Raw genomic sequence first — 20607 nt, 5'->3', positions numbered from 1 at the left:
TTGTTCATAGTGTTTTTTTGTTTTCAAGTAGATAAATTCCTGACTTTACAGTTGGTTCCACTAAAAATTCTCTCAATTCATGAACTTGAACATGTTTTGAAGGTAGAGATGACAGGTTTTGGTGATGAACTTCATGTGGGTCGTCAGAAATAGAGGGTCAGGCATGACTTTAAGATTTTGACCTGAACAACCAGAATGTGAGAGTTTCACTTCCTACAGAGAACTCAGTTTTTGTGGGGAATGTTCGGAGTTCTGTTTCAGCGATATGAAATCTGATATGTCTGTTAGACGCCCTGGTGGAGATATGAGGGGGGTAGATGGCTACAGTATAGATTTAGGGAAAAGGTAAGAGACATTTAGTGTCAGCCATGTGGAGACAGAATCTAAAACCACAGAACTGTTAGGAGGTTTTGATGAAAGCATTATGTTCACTTTGGGGATAGATGTCCTGGTATTTTGAGGGCTTAAGTCACTCATCCAAGTAAAGAGCAGATCTGGGCCATAAATCGAGGTCTTATCCTCTATATTTGTGTGCTACGACAAAGTGCCCCAGACTGGGTGGCTTAAACTATAGAAATTTGTTTCCTTCTAATTCTAGAGGCTAGGACTTCGAGATGAAGGTGTCAGCGAGGTTGCTTTCCTCTGAATCCTCTCGTCTTAGTTTGCAGGTGATTGTCTTCTCTTCCCTGTATATCTGTGTGGGCTTTCCTCTGCAGCATGTCTGTGTCCTAATCTCTTTTAATAAAGAGGGACACTGGCCATACTGGGTTGGAGCCCACCCTGATAGCTGCAGATTAACTTAATCACAACTTTAAAGACCTTATTTCCAGACATAGCCACACTCGGAGGTACCAGGGCCTTCAACATATGAAACTTGAGGGTACATGATTCACCCCAAACACCCCTCTCTCTTTTTTTTTCCCCTCTCTTTCCATTATACCAACGTGTTATGTATTTGAAAGGAAATAGGGGTTTAGAGTTATTGTTTCATAGAAGATATAAAAAGGTGATGACTTTGATGCACATGAATTAATATTTCTCCTTGATTTGGGGAATATTTAGATGGATGAGATAAACATGAATGATATCTAACATGAGCCCATGGTCCTTAGATCTGCTCCCAGGAAAAAGGTCTTGTCCTTTCCGGGAAATGCAGGATCTGGAAAAGCCCCTGACACTGAAGTCCCAGCAGTAAATGTGGATCTTGTCTGGGATGGAGGAAAGTAGGATGGACACATTTCAGAATTAGTGCTAATGTTGATCTCACAGAAGTCATTCTTTGACCACTAACAAATGCAGATTAATGTAAATCAGAGACAACATCTTTAGGTAAAAAACATACGCCAAACTCCATCCATAGACTTCCAGCTAGAAGAAACCCTAAGGAAGAGAGGAAGACAAGCCATAAGAGACTCCTAAAGACAGAGAACAAACTGCAGTTGGATGGAGGAAGGTGGGTGGGCGCTGGGCTGGAATGAGCAGGGGGAGGGCACTCGTGATAAGCACTGGGTGTTGTATGCAAGTGATGAATCACTGAGTTCTACTCCAAAAGCCAATTTGCACTCTAGCTGACTATCTAAAATTTAAATTAAAAAGAGAGAGAGAGAGAAGTAACCTCAAGGAAACTTCCTTATAAAGTCTTTAGTTATACATAGAAATCGGGAGCCTTGGGGCGCCTGGGTGGCTCAGTGGTTTGGGCTGCTGCCTTTGGCTCGGGTCATGATCTCAGGGTCCTGGGATCGAGCCCCGCATCGGGCTCCCTGCTCCGCAGGAAGCCTGCTTCCCTCTCTCTCTCTCTCTGCCTGCCTCTCTGCCTACTTGTGATCTCCGTCTTTCAAATAAATAAATAAAATCTTTAAAAAAAAAAAAAAAAAAAAAAGAAATCGGGAGCCAAAACTTACAGATTTTTACAATTAATTCGTTAAACATTTGTATATTTAGAAATGCATTAAAAAGAGAAGAATAAGCATCTCTGTGGTTCATGGAATGATCCCGTAAGTTCTCCAAGTCACCTTTACTTATAAAGATCCTAAAAGTACTTTTAGGCACTGTTTTTGTAATCTGTTTTTCAATATTTTTGCTACTGGGTTATTATTCACTACACTACAATATCCTGGTGCAGGAAAACATCTTCATAAATTACAAACTGAAACTCATCGAGATTCTATGGGAGACAAATTGCTTTCAGTTTGCCTTTCCAAGAATTTATAGTTATTTCCTAGTAACTTTGTCAGTGACATCTGTGATAATGTTTCTGGAATTAGAATATGTTCTCTTAACATTTTTACTTCTCAGAATAAATGATCTGAATGGAACAAAATTTGCTTGAAGACGTTGGGCTGGAATAGAGGTTGAAGCAACTTTGATTTTGGCTGATACCTAAGCAGAATTTTTTTTTTTTTTAAGATTTTTATTCATCTATTTGACAGACCAAGATCACAAGTAGTCAGAGAGGCAGGCAGAGAGAGAGAGAGAGGAGGAAGCAGGCTCCCTGCTGAGAAAAGAGCCTGATGCAGGGCTCGATCCCAGGACCCTGAGATCATGACCTGAGCCGAAGGCAGAGGCTTTAACTCATTGAGCCACCCAGGCGCCCCCTAAGCAGAATTTTTTCAATGGTAAGTTTGGAGGGCTAGTAAGACAGAACATTCCAGTTGCCTTGGGTTGCTTAGGAAGGTGACATGGGGTGTTCGGATAATAGTAGCCTACCAGCTGATATCATTGACACTGTGGAAGAAAACAAACACTAATAAGACCAAAATGTAAAGGTTAATCAGTTAATAAAGGTTAATTTTTCCTTAAAAATAAGAAAATACAACTACTTAAGAGGATGGATCCTTATCTTCCTAATCTTCCAAGAATCTTTTGTTCTCCCCTCTGTGTGGCTCCCAGGCTCCGTTCACAAACATTGTTCAGGTAGACACAAAGCTACACAGTCAGGACCAAGCATGAAAAATGTGGACACAACAGTGCGTCCCCCTTTTGGCATTTCTTCTTTTTTCAGTAAACAGAAGTGGCCTGGGGCTCCTCAGACCTGTGAGAGTTCTAGCAGACACCAATTTATTTATTCGTTTGTTTGTTTGCTTGCTTTTTAAAGGTATTTATTTATTTGACACAGAGAGAGAGAGAGAGAGAGGGAGAGAGAGAGAGAGAATGCACAAGCGGGGGGAGCGGCAGAGGGAGAGGGAGAAGCAGGCTCCTTGCTGATCAGGGAGCCCCACTCAGGGCTCAATCCCAGGACCCCGTGATCATGACCTGAGCATCTGTCTGACCGACTGAGGCACCTAGGAGTTCTGGATACTGATTACTTTAAAATATGGCCAACAGACCATCAGTCCCACGGTCATGGACTCACTGTACTCTTCCTTCATGAGCTATGTTTCTGAAACAAAGTAGTTCAGGAGCCTTGAGGCTTCCCCAGGCCGAAGACTGCTCTTCTCCTAGGGCTCCAACTCTGCTTCCTGTCCTTTGTTACTGTGTTTTGGGGAAAAGTCACCCAGGACTCTGGTGTCCAGATGTTTATGATTTCCTTGTTTAGGGCTGCATACACATTCTTTCTGGCACATTCTGACAACAAAGCAAACCCAACCCAACCCAACTATCCAACCAAAAACATCACACAGGGGAAACGTGGCTCTTCCTGGCTCTGCTATGATTCGGCCTTCCTTAGTTGCTTGTTTTTAAGACAGGCACTTACTAGCACAGCTCAGTACTTGATTTAGAGAAGCAAAATAGTAGTGTGTGTGCTGAGCCCTTTAAATGCGGCTCTGTGGCCAGGCTGTTCCCTGGGCCATGGAGTAAGAGAAACTCTAGGACCTTGCCAAGTGACCTAAACCATAGATTTGGGTCAGGTTTACTTTTATTCTCCTTCGCATGGAATCCATGGGAGAGGCACTGGAACCATAGCATCAACCTCACCAGGGAAGAGTGGAACACAACAGAAAGTTCTGGACCTTCTTCAAATCACACAGGCACGTTTAAGAGAAAAGTGAAAACACCTCAATCCTCAATCGATGTGTGATCAATCAGGAATATGTCTTTTCACGGCTTTTTCTCTAAGTCCACCTACGTGGAAAATTAACAACTAGAGTCCCCACTGTGGAAATAAATGAAGACTCTCCCACAGGAGAGAGAACAGGAATCTATTTATTTGGAGTTTGCTACGACGAGGGAACGAGCCACCATCAAGTGATGGTGGTGCCTTTAGCAGAGACTCAAAGGCAGGCAAAGAAGATGGAAAGCCTAGCACTGGAAGAGGGAAGGCTTCAGATGTGCACTGGCTGGAGGCTGCTGGTGTGGGGGAGCTGCGGGCGGGCTCCTCAGAGTAGGGTGTCCCATAGGAGGGGTTGGGGGTACATATTTGGCTTTTTCTTGTTGTTCCAAAGATGGGAGCAGGGTTAAAATTAGGGAAGCTGCCGGTTCATAATCAAGTCTTGACTATTTTGGACCAATTGCTGCCAGGGTAAGTGACCTCCTGGGCTATTGGCTGGAGTTGTAGTTTTATTTATGGTCTGACCTTTCAGTCTGTATGGGGCGTCTAGGACCAAAGGTAATTATTTATTCTTAGGTTCCCTAGTATAGGGAACCCTGAATAGGGTCCCATTGTCTGTGGTGTATTGTAAGCCATCGTTTCTCTCAGACGGTTGTTTTTCATAATGGAGTTTTATGCCTTTTATGTAAGCAAATCTTTGTCTTTATGACTCTCTTTTCCTTTTTCTTTTCTCTTTTCCTTTTTTAAAAAAATTATCTTTATGACTTTGAAATTATGTGGCTTTCCTAAGAAGGACATCCTCTTTATAATATTACAACATATGTCTCCTACATCTCCTTCTAAGGTAATTACAGTTTAAAAGATAGCTTTGTAATCCAGATAAACTTAATTGGTACCCGCAGTGCGAAAAGGAACTATTGCTTTCTTTCCTTTTCCAAATGAATAGTCATTTGGAATTATACATTCTTCCCCCATCAACTCAAAAACCCCAGTGCTTGCTTCTGGGTTCTGTACTTTCGATCTATATTTTTGCTTTAATGACTAAAACATCACAGTTTACTTTGTGGGCAATAGCCTCTTCACTTCAGTTTTAATTTCTTTCTTTAACTTGCGTCATTGAGAGAAATACTTTTTTAAACTGCAATTTTCATAGGCTTTGTTCCTTTCACTATTTTATAAAGTTATTGCCTCATAGGCACAAGAATGTGGTCTGTGTGATTTCTGCTTTTTGATTAACAAAGTTTATTTTGGTCCCGCTATGTCAATTGTTTTCAAGTTCTTACTTCACAATTATTTTGAAAATAATGTATACTCTCTATTTCCTGATTAAATGTATATATTCATTCTTGTTATGCTAAACCTCCAGTCCTCCATGACTTCTCTATCATTAACAGTTTCTAAGAAATTTATCTTCAATTTTCTCAGTAGGATTTTGGCTTGGTCAATTTCCCCCCCTGAATATCTAACAGCTTTTGGCTCCTATTAAAGCAATGTGATTAGTTTTGTAAATGTTCGTGACTATTATAATGTCTTAGTGGATGTCAGATCTAATATCTTGGATGCCTCTTTCCTAGTATTAGAAGGCTTATCCATAATGGAGAAGTAATTGGAAATCAAAGCAGAAAGTGACTAAATGTGAATTATTTTCACCTGGACACAACTGGGGCTCATAGTCTCCTCAAGAGAAAACATCTCCGTGATAAAATCCTTTTCCTGAGAAGCAGCTGACCTCCTCCTAGGACCATACTGGATCAATACACAATGTGGCCATGAGCTCTTCTTGCCCTAATGTTGCTATTTCCACACAGTCCATTGTCCATTTGATTACTTAGTCTTAGACATTTAAGACCATTAATTAGAAAACCTTTGAGTCTGCTGGGTTTTTTTCCCTGGCAATGTTCCTTTTATGCTCTTACTATTAATATTGATTTTGTAGGTCAGGCTCTCCAACCAATCTCGAGTACCTTTTACTATGTGCTTGTCGTACAATCTTTAGATAAAGATATTGGGGTTGGAAAGAAGTGGCTACTTAATGGCTACCAGATTGGTTTTTCAGTTGAGATTTCAAGCCTTCGGTGAAACGATGCCTGTTTTCCTCCAGTCCCAAAGTCAATTTTGTAGCTCTCAAGTCTGGAAATCCCCTCTTAGTTCCAAAGAGCTGTGATTTCTAGGTGAAAGCAAGAGGTACAGAGTACCCAGAACTATACTGGGGATTGTGAGTGCCACGGCTGCACACTATGATCTTAGTGGGCAGTTTTCTGGATTTTTTTTTTTCAAAAAGGGAAATCAAAAGTATAACTAATACAATTAAGTTTGTATAATGTTAGCAGGATTCATATGTAAATTAAAAAAATTCTCAAGACCCATTTGTTTGTCAGACTCTGTGTCCCTGTTTTTTTGCGAAAACATATGATAGCAGGGTGCTTGGGTGGCTCAGTTGGTTGAGTCGGACTCTTGGCTTTGGCTCAGGTGATGATCTCAGGGCTGTGAGTTCCAGCCCAGCCTTAGGCTCCCTGCTCTGTGGGAAGAGTGTTTGAGATCCTCCCTCTCCCTCTGCCCCTTACCCCCTTCTCTCTCTTTCTCTAAAATAAACAAATAAATCTTAAAAAAAAAAAAAAAGATGCAGTAGCTCTAAACTACTATAATCAGTAGAGAACACGAAAGAACTGGAGGAAAATTCCTTGAAGGATTAAAGGCATTTTAGGGACAAAACACCCTTCCATAAAGACGATTAGAAAATAGTAGAATATAGTATAGAATCAACTGCTAATTTAAACAGCATTGTCTATTTCTGGAAGTTCAGAGAAATTTTTTTTTCATATAGGTACGCTTTGATGACCCTAGACAGCCTTTATAGACAATACATCTCTTCCCAATCCCATCATTTAGAGCAGACCAGGTGATTTAAAGAGTTTGGGGGCATTTCTTCTCTCTCCTAGGGTCTCAACCTCTTACAATTATGTGAAAGATAAAGGCAAACCTACGTGTACTGCTCAGCCACTTGCTGAGTACTTTTATATGTTCTGCTTTTCTTTCTCTTCATCACAAACCTGCAATGTAAGTACCCATTTTACAGATGATAAGACTTCAATTCAGATAAAGTCTCATGCTTGAAATACTGAGCTTTCAAGCATTGGGGTCAGGGTTTTATATGGAGTCCAAACTCCTGGTCTTTCAAAACCATTATGCCACTGGGACTGCTGATTTGTAGCTGAGTCAGACAGAAGTTAGAGTAACCTGGGGACCCACTACTTGTGATTGGCATCTGAAGTGGTGGACAGTCTGCTGACCCTGGGGATGGCGGTAACACTAGGCAGTTAGTATCAGAATTGCTTGGTGTGGACAATCACATAGTGGTGTCAGAAGGGTTTAGTAGAGTAGAATAAACCCAGGAATGTTTTTCCTATCTGGCAACAATATATAACTAATACATTCTTAATAGAGGTAGTGATTCTAATGCTTACTCAGTTTTGACATACGAAGAATGTTTCAGGATTCATACAATTGGATGACTTCGTTATTTATTAGGATCTATCATATTTTCTTAATAAAATGACGTGGAGGAACAAGAAGACTATTGCCCTGAGTTTCTAATGGATTGTTTAAAGTATATTCTATCCAATATTGGAGACACAAAGGCATCGTAGTTAAGAGGATGGACACTGGAGCCATGCAAACTAGATTTTACATTTTTCCAGCTATGTGACCTTGGGCACATGATTAATCTAAGAGCCAGTTTTCCCACTTGTAAAATATGCAGAGTAATCACAAGTACCTCTCAGAGATTTGAAGGGATGAAATATGATAATATATGTTTTTTGTATGCTCAGTGGCTTGTAGTGAATGCTCAATAAATGTCAGCTATTACCGAGCTGCTTTCAGTATTAAAAGTATGTCTGATTACATTTAAAATGGAAATTTGGCAGATAAAGGACGGAAGCTCAAACCCAAATCTTGCCAGCATTATTTTTTTGTTAATGATATTAACAGAACAAGAATGACTTTCTGTTCATCTGGACAAGCACACAACCACTGACACCGTGAACTTGGCTGTTGTGGAATGCTAATCATCCCTAACAATGTCAGGGGCAGGCAAAGTGCCAGCTGGAGGAAATTTAATCAGGGATCCATCTCCCACGTTTTTATGTTACATTTTATATACATTTATCAAAACTGGTTTGCATGAAAACACCTTGCAACGATAGAATATTCATGAAGATGGCTTCTTATACCTCTCATGCTTTATTTCCTGGATTTATATATTCTCCCACACCCCCATGTGTGTGTGTGCATGTGTGTGCACACATGCATACAACACACACACACACACACATGCACACTCCCTCTCTCTCTCTATTCAGACAATCATTTATTGGTTGATTTATTGATAATTGTGGAGCTCCGTTGGCTAGAAGATGTCACTGATCATGAATTTACTCTGTAAATAGAGAAGAGAAAGTTTTGTAGAAACGGAGTTGGAGGAGCAGAAGTGAGGAAAATGAAAAAACCATAGAAAATGCCAAACAGAAGGGAAAAATTATAATAAATAAAAATATAGAGACGAAGGGGAAGCCATAGGGAAAATGAGTGTTTGGTGTGAAAAATTACTATAGAAATGACTGAAGGACATATACTATTGAGGAATTGCTTATGTCCGTCACCAGCACTAACATCTCATATTGTTTCCCTTAGCTAGTTTCTTTAAGGAAAAGAAGGCTATTGTTAATCAACAGCACTAAAAGAAAGTGCAAGTTTAGTTTGTAGTTAACGTTAAATATTTGCCAGAGCTGCATGTGCTTACTTTGTACAAGCACTGGCTTAATTTCAGTTTGCTGGCACTGCAACTTGAAATTTTGAGAAACGAGATGATTATTGGGGTTTCCAGGTACATAGGTAAGTTTCCTGGATAGAAGATCCCGTGCCACCACTGAGACAGTTTTCCCATCTGTATGTAGAAATCATTTCATGTGTTCTGTCCTACCTGAATAGTAAATGAGTCAATGACCACATGTGGTCAAGGAAACAGAAATATATTCCTCACAGTTAATACTTTAAGGCAGCAAAGTTCAAACGGATTCCACAACAAAATGGGGAGGTCAAAAAAGGGGCAGCAATGAGAGTTTAGACCACTGGTCTCCAGATGGGGGATATGCTGTCCATCCCGCAAACAACAGGCTCAGGTGAATTCATGCATCTTGGATGCTGAGGGCTTGGATGCCCCACCAGGCTTCCCTCACTCAAATAGGACCCAGAAAGATTGTCCCGTGGGGAATGTGAGTAGCCTAAAAGACCTAATGTGACTGACATCATAGTTTTCTGACAAATGGCACACCCACATCACACAATAATGAAGCTCAAAGTCCATAAGCCTCACACCTGTCTTCACAGCTTCCAGCCACAGAAGACCTTCAAGGTGGAAGATAAAAACCAGAACAAACAGGGAATGAACAACTCAGCAGAAAAAGAAACAGGTGAGGAAAAAGACATCTTTCAACCCTTTTAATAAATATTTTAGAGAGTTAAGAGAAGATAGTAATCCATGAATTGAGAATAAGATGCTAGAAAGATTTCAGAAAACAAACAAAATGCAACATTTTTTTGGAGATTAAAATATAGAAAAGTGAAGAGTTGAAAATAAAGTCAGAGAAACAGCTGAGAAAGTAGAGCAAAAACAACAGAAAACAGGTGAGAAGAGATAAGAAATTTAGAAAACAGTCTAGAACATCTATAATAATTGAAATAGAAGTATACAATAATAGAATTTTAAAAAGAACAAGAACAGAGAAAATGGAAGAAAGGAAATCATCAAGAAAAGAATGGAAGGCATTTCCCCAGGACTAAAGGTCATGAATGTTCAAATTAAAGTGGCTCCTAGGAGGCTTAAACAATGAATGAAAATGGGTCTCCGTAAGGCACATCAGTGTGAAATTTCAGAACTGGGCACAGGGAAGATTCTCAAGGCATCCAGATGGAAAAACCAGTCATATACAAAGTGTTAAATAGCATATCAACTCTGTAAGTGAGAAAAAAGGAGCATTTCCTCAAAACTCAGAAAGAATATAATTTCCTTATAGAAGTTAATACAGAGCCAGAATGTCAGCCCAATGAGAGGAGAGAATACAGACATGATCAAACATGACAGATATCATTTTCTAGAAATTGTGATCCAGCCAAACTGAAGGAGCAGGAGAAAAACATGGGACACAGCAAATAGGAAATCCAGCACAGAAGAGAGGGAAAAGGAACTTCTAGGACAAGAGTGGGGAGAGATTCCAAGAAGGCTGCTCTCTCTCTCCACATCATACAGGGTGCATGGGCCACAGCTTTAGATGGAAAACTTGTAGCCAAGGACAGTGCATCATGCTTTCCTCTGCTGCCAGCCTTCCCTGCATCCAGAGGGAAGAGATAGATACAGTGCAGATCATTGAAACCACTGATGAGATCCACAATGGTATACTATACAATGAGAACAAATGATGGCATAGTAAAATACTATGGTGTACATGAAAGATCAGGTCTTTTTTTTTTTTTTTTTTTTTTTAATTGCAGTCTTGGTAAGAGCTTGTTGTTCCCATAGGCAAGAATGAAGAGGGAAACACAATTCTGCTTGAATAAGAGTAAATCTTCTTTCTATCCCATCATTCTCTATTAATGAGGGTTGGGTATGCTCCTGGGAATGTGTTGGTTGCCACTTTTAGGAGATCATAATAATTAATTCTTAATTAATGATAATTAAGAATCAAGGATGGTATCAAAGTAACCCCTGGTAGGGAACCTGGAAGGATGGGAATCTCTCTCCCTGATGGAGCAGTGGGTGAGAACAGGGTCCTTGTAACAAAGGACTAGGTCCGTAGCTCAGTTTTGCTTTAAGGAATCCCCTGATCTTTGTATGGAGAACTATGCTGAAAGACATAGAATCTTTTCTCACACTGGCAAGTGAGGTATATGAATCTGTGATTTTCACTTCAATTCTGGGAAATTTCTGATTGCCATTCCTCACATGGGCCACTCCAAAATCATGCACCTATATTTACTAGTCTTAAGATCTAGAATCCTAGCAATTTTGTCAAAGAAATACGCAGTTATTAGATTGTTCTGGTAGGCTTCCTTTTGTGTAGATTAATGCTATTCAGTTTAACTACAGTCAGTTCAGAACATGTAAGTAGTTAGGATTAGGGAACGTCTTTGAGAATTTCATGGGTGATGTATTTTTTTTTCTTCCTGCCTTAGCCCATCAGGAGGATGTGTCATGGCACCCTCAGCCACAATGACACCCTACAGAACATGCCTTCACACCCATGATGGTGGGTATTCTTTCTTCCTAACTGATTGTGATCCATGCTCTCCCTCAGACAATTTGAACAGTGCTGTCAAATTTAATCTATTCAGTTTATTAAAGTCGTGTCTCCTTAATTTTTGTGGTGAGATTTGACAGATAAAAAATGATAACTCGGGCACCTGGGTGGCTCAGTGTGTTAAGCCTCTGCTTTCGGCTCAGATCATGATCTCAGGGTCCTGGGATCAAGCCCCGAATCAGGATCTCTGCTCAGCAGGGAGCCTGCTTCCCCCCCAACCCCGCCCACCTCTGCCTGCCTCTCTGCCTACTTGTGATCTTTCTCTGTCAAATAAATAAATAAACTCTTAAAAAAATGATAACTAATGGGAATTATTGAAATGAAAACAATTGTCTTTATTTTTGTTTGTAAAAGATACTAGTGAAGTTTGAAGATGATTTTTGTTATGTTAAAGAAAAAAATCAATTTAAGTTTACTTTTGCGTGACTAGGAGAGATCAGAAATACTTTAGCTGCATTTTCCCTGAATTATTTGCTAACGTAGAGGACTCTCATTGTCCCTATGACAAAGTAGTTTCTACATTAATGTTTTATGCCGCAAATTCTGATATCAGATTTTAAAAATGTATTTCTTAGCTGATATCTTCTGTGGTTTATCCTTAAGAAAATAGTATTTGTCATGGGTGGTTTTGTAGAGTCTCTTTGGTATATCTAGAAAACATAAGCTGTAATCCTGTTATTTAGTTGAAAATCAACAAAGAGGACAAGACCACTTTGATACTCTCAGACAGTAACTTTCACAAAGCATATGAATTAAAAGATCAAAATTTTCTTTTAAAGACAAAAGAGTTTTAACTGCTTGCATTCACCCAGCAAAACTCCTATCTTATGTATAACCAACTCTTTTGAGTACCATTTGATATTCCTAAAGTTTCTGAACATCAGCTCTGAATCTTATAACGTGAATGAAGTGGAAAATCACACCGTTGGTTGTGTAACTTACAGTCATAAACTTCAAGGGTGAAAAATAAATGCAACTTCATTTATTTTTTAATTTTGAACTTGGGATAGAATGCTTCTGTTTTCTTATTTTGCCAAATAGCAGAATTTTTTTTTTTTTAAATCCAGTTACTTTTAGGCAATCTGTGTTACTTGCAGATTAAATCCCAATCTCTTGGGTAAATAGTCAGAGCTAAGGTTTCTGCCTCTTTTTTATTCTCCCAGAGATGAGACGTGCCTGGGGGTGGGATTGAGAGAGGCCGTTGTTTTTACTCCCGATGTGCAAAGTCACTTGAGCTTGTCACTCAGTCAAGTGTATGTCTGTGTGTCTGGATGTCTGTGTGTATATACTCAGCAAAGTACCCTGCTTAATGAGTGACTCTGTTACTTTGGACTACCACTTTGGATGGGATTGTAAAGGATGATTTTATGAAATATTATATTTTGGAATACAAATGTTAAGTCTAGTTTAAAGATCCCAGAATATGTAAAGTGGCTGAGGAGATTTCAAATTCCTGGTCATTAAGAATTTCTAGGTCCATCGTGGAAGGAAAAATAGTGCTGAGGGAGGATGACTGGCCCATTAATGTTAAGATAAGATGATTAGAATAGTCAGACTATCTATACATGTATATATATATATCTGAATATGAACCCACACATTAACAAATAATGCATATTTGCATATTAATATACTCATGATTGATTTACATATTATATACTATGTGTATTGTGGATTTACATATTAATATATATACTATATTTCTATTATTTGAACTTAGAGCTTTTCTATTTTTATAATTTTTATTTCTTTTTATTTTTTAAAACTTGACAGCATTTTCATTTGTAACTCAATATAGGTTTGAAATGATGTAAGATTATATATGTGTGTATATATCATACACTCATACAAAGCAATTAATGCTATCCATTTCAGCATTTCCCCCATGATTCAAAATACTTAGGTGAATATGTTTTTGGAATACCATTAGTCTAGAAGAAAACTTTGGTGAGACTCCTGTGAATAATCTTTTCACTCCCCATCGCCATGCTGTGAAATCCATAAATGAAGTGTGAGAGCATTCCCACTTCTCATTCACACTTGCACCACCGCACCCACTCACCCCAGAAGTGTTCCTGATGGATGGGAGCTGTGACTAATGTGCTGATGCCTCCCTGGCCGGTCCATTGTCCTTTCACACGGCCTCTCCTCAGGCCTTCAGGGTTCTCTGAGGACCTATGGCCCAGCTCAAACACCAATGCATCTTGTGCTTTTCTCTGCTGTCTTGTGTGTGTGCCAGTGGACACAAACAGATAAAAGAGAATGAGACCTGAATACCCTGAAACCCCATTGCAAGGGTGTAGCTAATTGGCTGCTGTGGAAAATTCCCTGAGGAGATGTAGCCTCATCTTCTACACTAAGCTCGGAATGCCAGGTGTCAAGAGGTGACACACTCTTGTCCCCACACCTCAGCACCTCAGGCTTTGAGGTTTCCTCACCTGATTTCATGAAAGAGAGGGGAAAGGGAATGCTATCAAAACTCTCCTGCCTTAAAGGGACTTTTAAAGGGCAAACTCCTGGAGAGAGTTGGAGCTGCATGGCCTTGAGGTGATAGGGAATTTCCCTTTGCTGTCCTGTTGGAATCAAAACCCTCCAGAAACCACATAATCTTTTTCAAACTGTCCATTTTGCCTTCCTGGCAGGAAAATATAAATCATCAGTACTCTACGTAAAGGGACTTTTTTTTTTAATTGCCTGACCATCAGAACTCTAAAGGTTTATTTATTATTGCCAGAAGAGTGTGGATTTTAGAGTTTCCCGGTGTACTGAATCATTCCCACCTCGCTAGTCCATTTAGAGGGATCGCAGAAATGAGCTGGCAGGGCTCTGGAAGAAATACTTGGTATAATATGTCTGAAGGAGCCTGGGCCCCTTTACTCCCAGGAAAAGCAAGCTAGGTCTGGAAAAAGCATGCCCCTATCTTGTCGTTACTCATGTCCTCAAGTCAGTTCTCCTGTCTGGACCCATCACCAGTCCCTCAGCTCCCCACAGGCCGGTAGGGGATCTAGAAATGAATGTGGCCATGTTCAAGCTTACTATGCTCTTTTTTCTTTCAGATATCCATTAGCCTGTTTTTTGATCCCTAGAGCCTCCAACCAACAGTAATTAAGCCTGAATGGATATAAGTATCTTAAGAACTAGACACAAAGTAGTGTTTCTGGGCAGACTGCAACATTGTGTTGTCTTGTAGAAAGCTAGATTTCCTTCTTTTACTCCTCAAATCATTCTGCCTTCTTACTGGAAGAGAAAGAGAATTAGAGAGAAAGAGAGAGAGACTTATACTCCCTACCTTCAGCTGTAATTATTAAAATAAATGACTTCTAAATGAGTCTGTGAGAATAAATGAGACATTTTAAGCAATAAATAGTGAATTCTGGCAGAAAGAGTTTCTCTCATTAGAAAAGTCAGTGAATATAATTAAAAATGTGAGGAGCCATCCCCTTTAAATATTTTGGATATATATTTATAAAATATATCTGTTACTATTTCTAAACAATGTCACTTTTTCTAAAGACATTTCTAAATTCTTCCTGAAAGCTTGTCTAAATAAATATATATTTATGCATGGCCCACATAAAAAGGGAATTCTTGTTATTACTTGCATCTAGGGAAAACCTAAACACATTTATGACTTAAGATCCATTTAAATATGCATATTCATTGCCAAAACATTTGTTTATTTAATGCAAAATGTTCTGCCTTCATTAAAATTTTGAGTGCTCATAGGAATTTAATAGCAGTGACAAGTTCAGTTAATAATCTCAAATATTTATACCTGTAATAAAGGCCAGTGGTTTTGCTTAACCTGAACGTTGTTTGCCTTTTTATTCATAGGAATATAAACTGAACACTGATTTATGAATTTTTTAACTACTTTTCCTTGATGCAATCATTGATCACTGTTTTGTCTTTGGCTGAAACACCTTTTTAAGAAACATTTGCTTATGCCTTTATTAGAGACCACAGGGGCAAACATTAGCTAAGCCTGGCTGAAATATGAGTTACATGAAAGGCAAATAAATGATTTTTTTCTCTTTCTCACTGCAACTAATGACCTACTTAAGATTGAATTACTTACACAAGAAATTTTTTAAAATTAAGTTTTGAGATTAGGAGTAAAAGTGGGTTGAAATTCGTGAATTGACTAATTACTTTCGTAAGTCCATGCATAGTTGAAGCATATGGCCAATGGGATGAAGTTCAGATAATTACAGCTTTATTTAAATAAGTTCAACATAGAGGCTTTTCATTATCGAGAATTATTATGTTAAGAGGCCCTTTACAATCATAACCTTAAAAATATTGCCATGTCTACTACTTGCCATGAATATTTTTCACTTACAATCTGTGCATATAGTCATTACTATCAAGATTGTGTGTTAAGTGCTCCAGTGGGCTAGGCTATTTAAGCTAGCTTTGGTGGGAAGTGAGGTGCCTCTTTCCTTGTATATGAGAACCTTGAGAAAGCTCTCAGGTTGAAATATATCTCCCTCTTTGCCTACAATTCCATCTCTGATATAGGTTCATTCCTGCCATTCTGATTTTCTTCAATATGATCCTGATTAAAGCACAATATTCCAGAGAAAGCAATATGTTAAGACATTAATATCCATTAACATCATTGTACTGATCTCAACTCCCTCCTAACTCACAGCTAGTTCAGAGCAGAGTGCCTCTGAAATTGGTAAGTTTTTTTTTTTTTTTTTTAGGTACTTATTTATTTATTTATTTGAGAGAGAGAGAGAGAGAGAGAGAGAGAGTACCAGGAGGGGCAGAAGGATAGGGAGGGAGAGAATCTCAGGCAGACTCCATGCTGAGTCCAGGGCCCAACCCATGACCCTGAGATCATGACCCAAACCGAAATCAAGAGCCAGATGTGTAACTGACAGAGCCACCCAGGTACTCCCAAAGTTGTTAAATTTTGATACAGGGAAATACAGAAAGTTCTTTCACAAGTCATCATGTGAACTAACAATACAAGCGGTCAACCCCAAAGAGAGTGTCTAGGGACAACTCTGAGTAACAAAATAAGTTAAACTCAGTTCCTATGCTACCTTAAATCTCAATCTAAAACATATAATTTGTGCAAAGATAGACATGTTAAGAATTCAGTAGTTCCACTAAATAAATACTCACACTGTATCATGAAAAAGGTGATATAATCTACCTACTTTAGTAGATATTTACTTATTCTACAAGGTAAACTAAGAATCATGAGACCACATAGTCAGAGTAAGTAGATTTGGAAGATACCCCCACATTTTTTCAGTGCTGGCTAGCAAGATTTTAGGGTATGTATATTGTTGGAAGAGCTGTATATTTGGAGAGAGAAGATAGAAGTGTGGTTGGCCTAAGGAACATGAAAGAAGAGCTTGCATTATGTGAGGTAGAAAACGAGTTTATATTAAAGCCAAAGAAAGAGCTTTAGGTTCAAATCTGGGTTGCTCCTGAAAGGTATAAAACAAAGTAAATTTATTTTTCACTTCAATTTCTAAATGAGAGGAGTGTTCCAGGACTGAACTTTTTTTTTTTTTTTTAAGATTTTATTTATTTATTTGACAGAGAGAGATCACAAGTAGGCAGAGAGGCAGGCAGAGAGAGAGAGAGAGGAGGAAGCAGGCTCCCTGCTGAGCAGAGACCCTGATGCGGTACTCCATCCCAGGACCCTGAGATCATGACCTGAGCTGAAGGCAGCGGCTTAACCCACTGAGCCATCTAGGCACCCCAGGACCGTACTTTTTGATTGGATTTTTCTGAGTCATGTTCATACCTTATTTTTCTTGTAGCAAAATTTCCTATGTTTTTGTTAGTCACCAATGCATAAGGAGAAAAAGACTCACGTAGTTGTTAAAACTCATCAAAATTTTCAACGTTCTTTCCTCAGTTATTGGTATTGTGGGCTAGCATAATCTTCAGTGAATTTCCAAAAAAAAAAAAAAAGATCTAATAGGTGAACTGCCTTCTAGTAGTGAATTAGGCACAAACATATTATCTACTGTGGGAGGACCATAAATATTGGGACAGGAGATCTAGTGTGTGTGTGTGTGTGTGTATGGAAAGTACATGGGGTTTTCTTCCAACTTAAGTCACCTAAGTATTTTTCTAATAAATGTTGAGGAATGCTACCTGATACCCAATGTTTATTCTAATCTGGTAAAATACTGAGATTTTTTTCCTCCTGGAGTGAAAATAGTCTGGAGTTTCTATGTATGGTGTTGCTAAAGTTTTAGGGGCCCTGAGAGTTGTAGGTGGGCACTCATTTGTATGAATTTCTAGCTGAAATAGTGTGATTTCTTTAAAAGGTATGTAGATTAGAAAGTTAAAGATTTTATCTTATGCCTTGCTTTAGCTCTCCTAGGGATCTTGCTGTTCATTTGGAAAGGATGTATCTATGGTGATCAGGATAGTAACAAGCAGGAAACTTTCTGAACTGGCATAGAGCCCATTTCTCCCCTGGGCACCAGATAAACTGACACCACAAGTTACCAGCAGCGTTCACTGCAGCTAAAGAGGCCCAACTGAAACCCACAAGCACCATGCAACTCTGAAGAAATCTCTTATCTCAAGATTTTTCCTAGGTTCAGAGAGATGGAGCCTTATTTGAATTATTCTGAAAACACTCTTCAACACTAAGGCTAGTCAAGGCACATAAACAGGCTTGAGATTTCTTTCTATCTGGATTTGTTTTCTCTCTGCCTGTCATGCAGAATGATAATGGTACAAAGCTGTTGCTTCCATTAACAATCATGGCTCGTAGCCCATCTTTTCAGTTCTGATGCTAATCACGGCGAGGCCCCAGCAGCCTCTTGAAGCACTGCTGAGCAATCCATGTTCAACTGTGACCCGAATTCTAAAAGTAAAAAGCAAAGGTAATGTTTCCAAATAATTTATCAAGAAATGCTTGCACAGTGGTGCATTCAATTTGAGCATCTCTTAAGGATGTGACCTTTCAGTTACCCATACCCCTGTTCTTCCTTCCTCTCTCTTTCCTTGTCTTGCTTCACACATTCATGTGCTCCTTACCATTTATACTCATTGCTGACATTAGAAGCATCTGATTTTCATGTACTTCATTGAGGAAAATATAGTTGTTGCCTTCAAAGCACTTACAAATGAATTAAAACAGTGGTAGAGGACCTATGACCTGGGAGTCAGATTTGGCCCACCTGTTTGTGTCCGCCTGGTACGCTATGGATGGTTTTACAGTTTTCAATGATTGGGGGAGAAGTCAAATGAAAAATAGCATTTTGTTACACATGAAAAATTACATGTAAGCTAAATTTCAGTGTCTATAAATAGTATGATTGGAACACAGACATATTCATTTGCCTGTGCATTAGCTATGGTTGCTTTCATGCTCCAACAGAGTTCCATAGTAAATACCAAAATGGTCTCTCCCACAAAGCTGAAAATATTTCCTCTTGGGCCATGTAGGAGAAGTTTGCTGACCTCTGAATTGCAATATAAAATAGTGAGCTCTCAAATGCAGTCACAAAGAAAGTGGTGCCCTGAGGGGAAGTGAGTTAACTGCCTTGGGGAGGTTACATTTTCCATCACCTTTTATTAGTACTTAATATTTTGAAGACATCTCATATTTGTGGAGTTTCCCCCCTATCAATAGTATTTAACTATCACAACCAAATACAAGCTAAGGTGGCTCTACAATTAGAGTGAATGAGAAGGAAATGGCTTTTGCCACCGTGAATAAGAATACTGAATCCACAGGAGAGGAAACATTTGCTTTATATCAAAAAATGTGTGTTGCTAACACAATTGGAGAAGAATTTTCCACTGTCCCTTGGAGAGCTTTGGTAGTTCAGTGCTGAAGATGACTCTGGGCCTCAGGTTTTGCCTCTGAAAGAATGATGGGCAGAGAGGCAATGCTTCCCGAAGATTTCCCCACATAGCTGACTTCCAAATCCCCAGCCTCTCCCCCTCTACCTACTTAGCCATATTGCAGTCAACTTAGCCATATTGCAATGCCTCATCTTTGAGGCTGAGAATGCTTACAGTGCATAAACCCATTGCAGGTTGTTTTTGGTTGATAGGTCTTAATCACCATTTGGCTGGGTACATGCTTTCAGATGGACATCTGCAATGTTTCACTGCTCTGTGAAGTTTCTGAAAGGCCAGTCTACTGGTTAGTGTTTCAAAGAAGAGGAGAAAGTCAGGGAGAAAGGGAAGATAGGACGAGTCTTCACGAATGATGATTCTGATTCCTCATTATTGCCTTATGCACTAAGCCTTTTAAAAGGCATATTCTGCTGTTGAATGTTCCCAGGAGTTAAATAAAGTGCAAGAACATGCTCCTGGATAGCCTATGGGGAAGGTTAGCACACCCATCCTTGTTTTCCATCTGGGAAAAATGAGGTTTGGAAACGTTAGTGAATTGCCCAAGTGTATAGAATTTGGGAACTGGCAGAATTGGAATTTGTATTATTGAGTGGAATTATTTGTATTATTGAGCTGCTTCTATATCACAGCTACTTTGGTGTCATAGAATTTAATGAAAGCTACATGTATAGATTGAGCTGTCTCTGTTGGACAGAGGTTAAAGATAGGAACTTAGCGCACTCTATACCTGCAAGGAAGCTGTCCTTTAATGCATGATCTGACCTGTGTTGCCCAACCCAGGACTCCTGGGAAGATCTTGATGTCTCCACCTGACATCTTTAGCTAACGTGTTCTGGAGAGCTCCAGATTTCCATCAAGGGCTGAGTGATAACTTTGTTTTAAAAGTATGAGAGAGGCAGATGGCTCTCAGAAGAATGAAGACAAAGCCTTGCCAGGTGGGGACCTCTATGGAACGTGAGGCAGACTGAGCAGATGTACGGTGCTGGGGAGAAGTACCTTCAGGGGGAAACCAGTCCTAAATCAGAAGTGGAAAGATCACCTCATGGGACCCAAATTCTGGAATTACAATCAGATGGGGAAATCATCCCATAAGCCCATATATTTATGGCGGGCCTCTTATATGCCTTAGACCAAACTTGACTTTCTGGAGGATACGAGGCTCCTCGTGGAGGTTTACGTGTAATTAGGGGGATAGGACATAGATTCTACAAAAGTTTGCTAAATAAAATCATGCCCCTTGTAAGGATCTGAACTTGAGCAATTCTCCCAAGAATAACTTAAAACTGACTGGTCTGTGATTGCACAATAGTAACTATTAGCTCAGGAACTGAAATGAGAAATTTTCAATCCATATCAAAAACAGCATAGAGGATAATCAAATGGCCTCCAGAGGCCAGCTGCCCTTGTGGG

The 20607-nt window shown here is 39.3% G+C and overlaps 1 long non-coding RNA gene across 1 annotated transcript in view; it reads left to right on the top strand.

The window, feature by feature from the left end:
• LOC309860723 overlaps positions 1-11333 on the top strand; it is a 38362-nt gene extending 27029 nt beyond the window's left edge. Inside the window, exon 5 of the long non-coding RNA XR_014309559.1 lies at positions 11219-11333. This is a non-coding gene — a long non-coding RNA (uncharacterized lncRNA). The remainder of the gene's footprint in view (positions 1-11218) is intronic.
• The last annotated feature ends 9274 nt before the right edge of the window (positions 11334-20607 follow it).

This window comes from Mustela nivalis (genome assembly GCF_964662115.1).
Source record: "Mustela nivalis genome assembly, chromosome: 3".
Lineage (NCBI taxonomy): Eukaryota > Metazoa > Chordata > Mammalia > Carnivora > Mustelidae > Mustela > Mustela nivalis.
The sequence above is the reverse complement of the archived record's forward strand: the minus strand, read 5'-3'. Positions and strand labels throughout refer to the sequence as shown.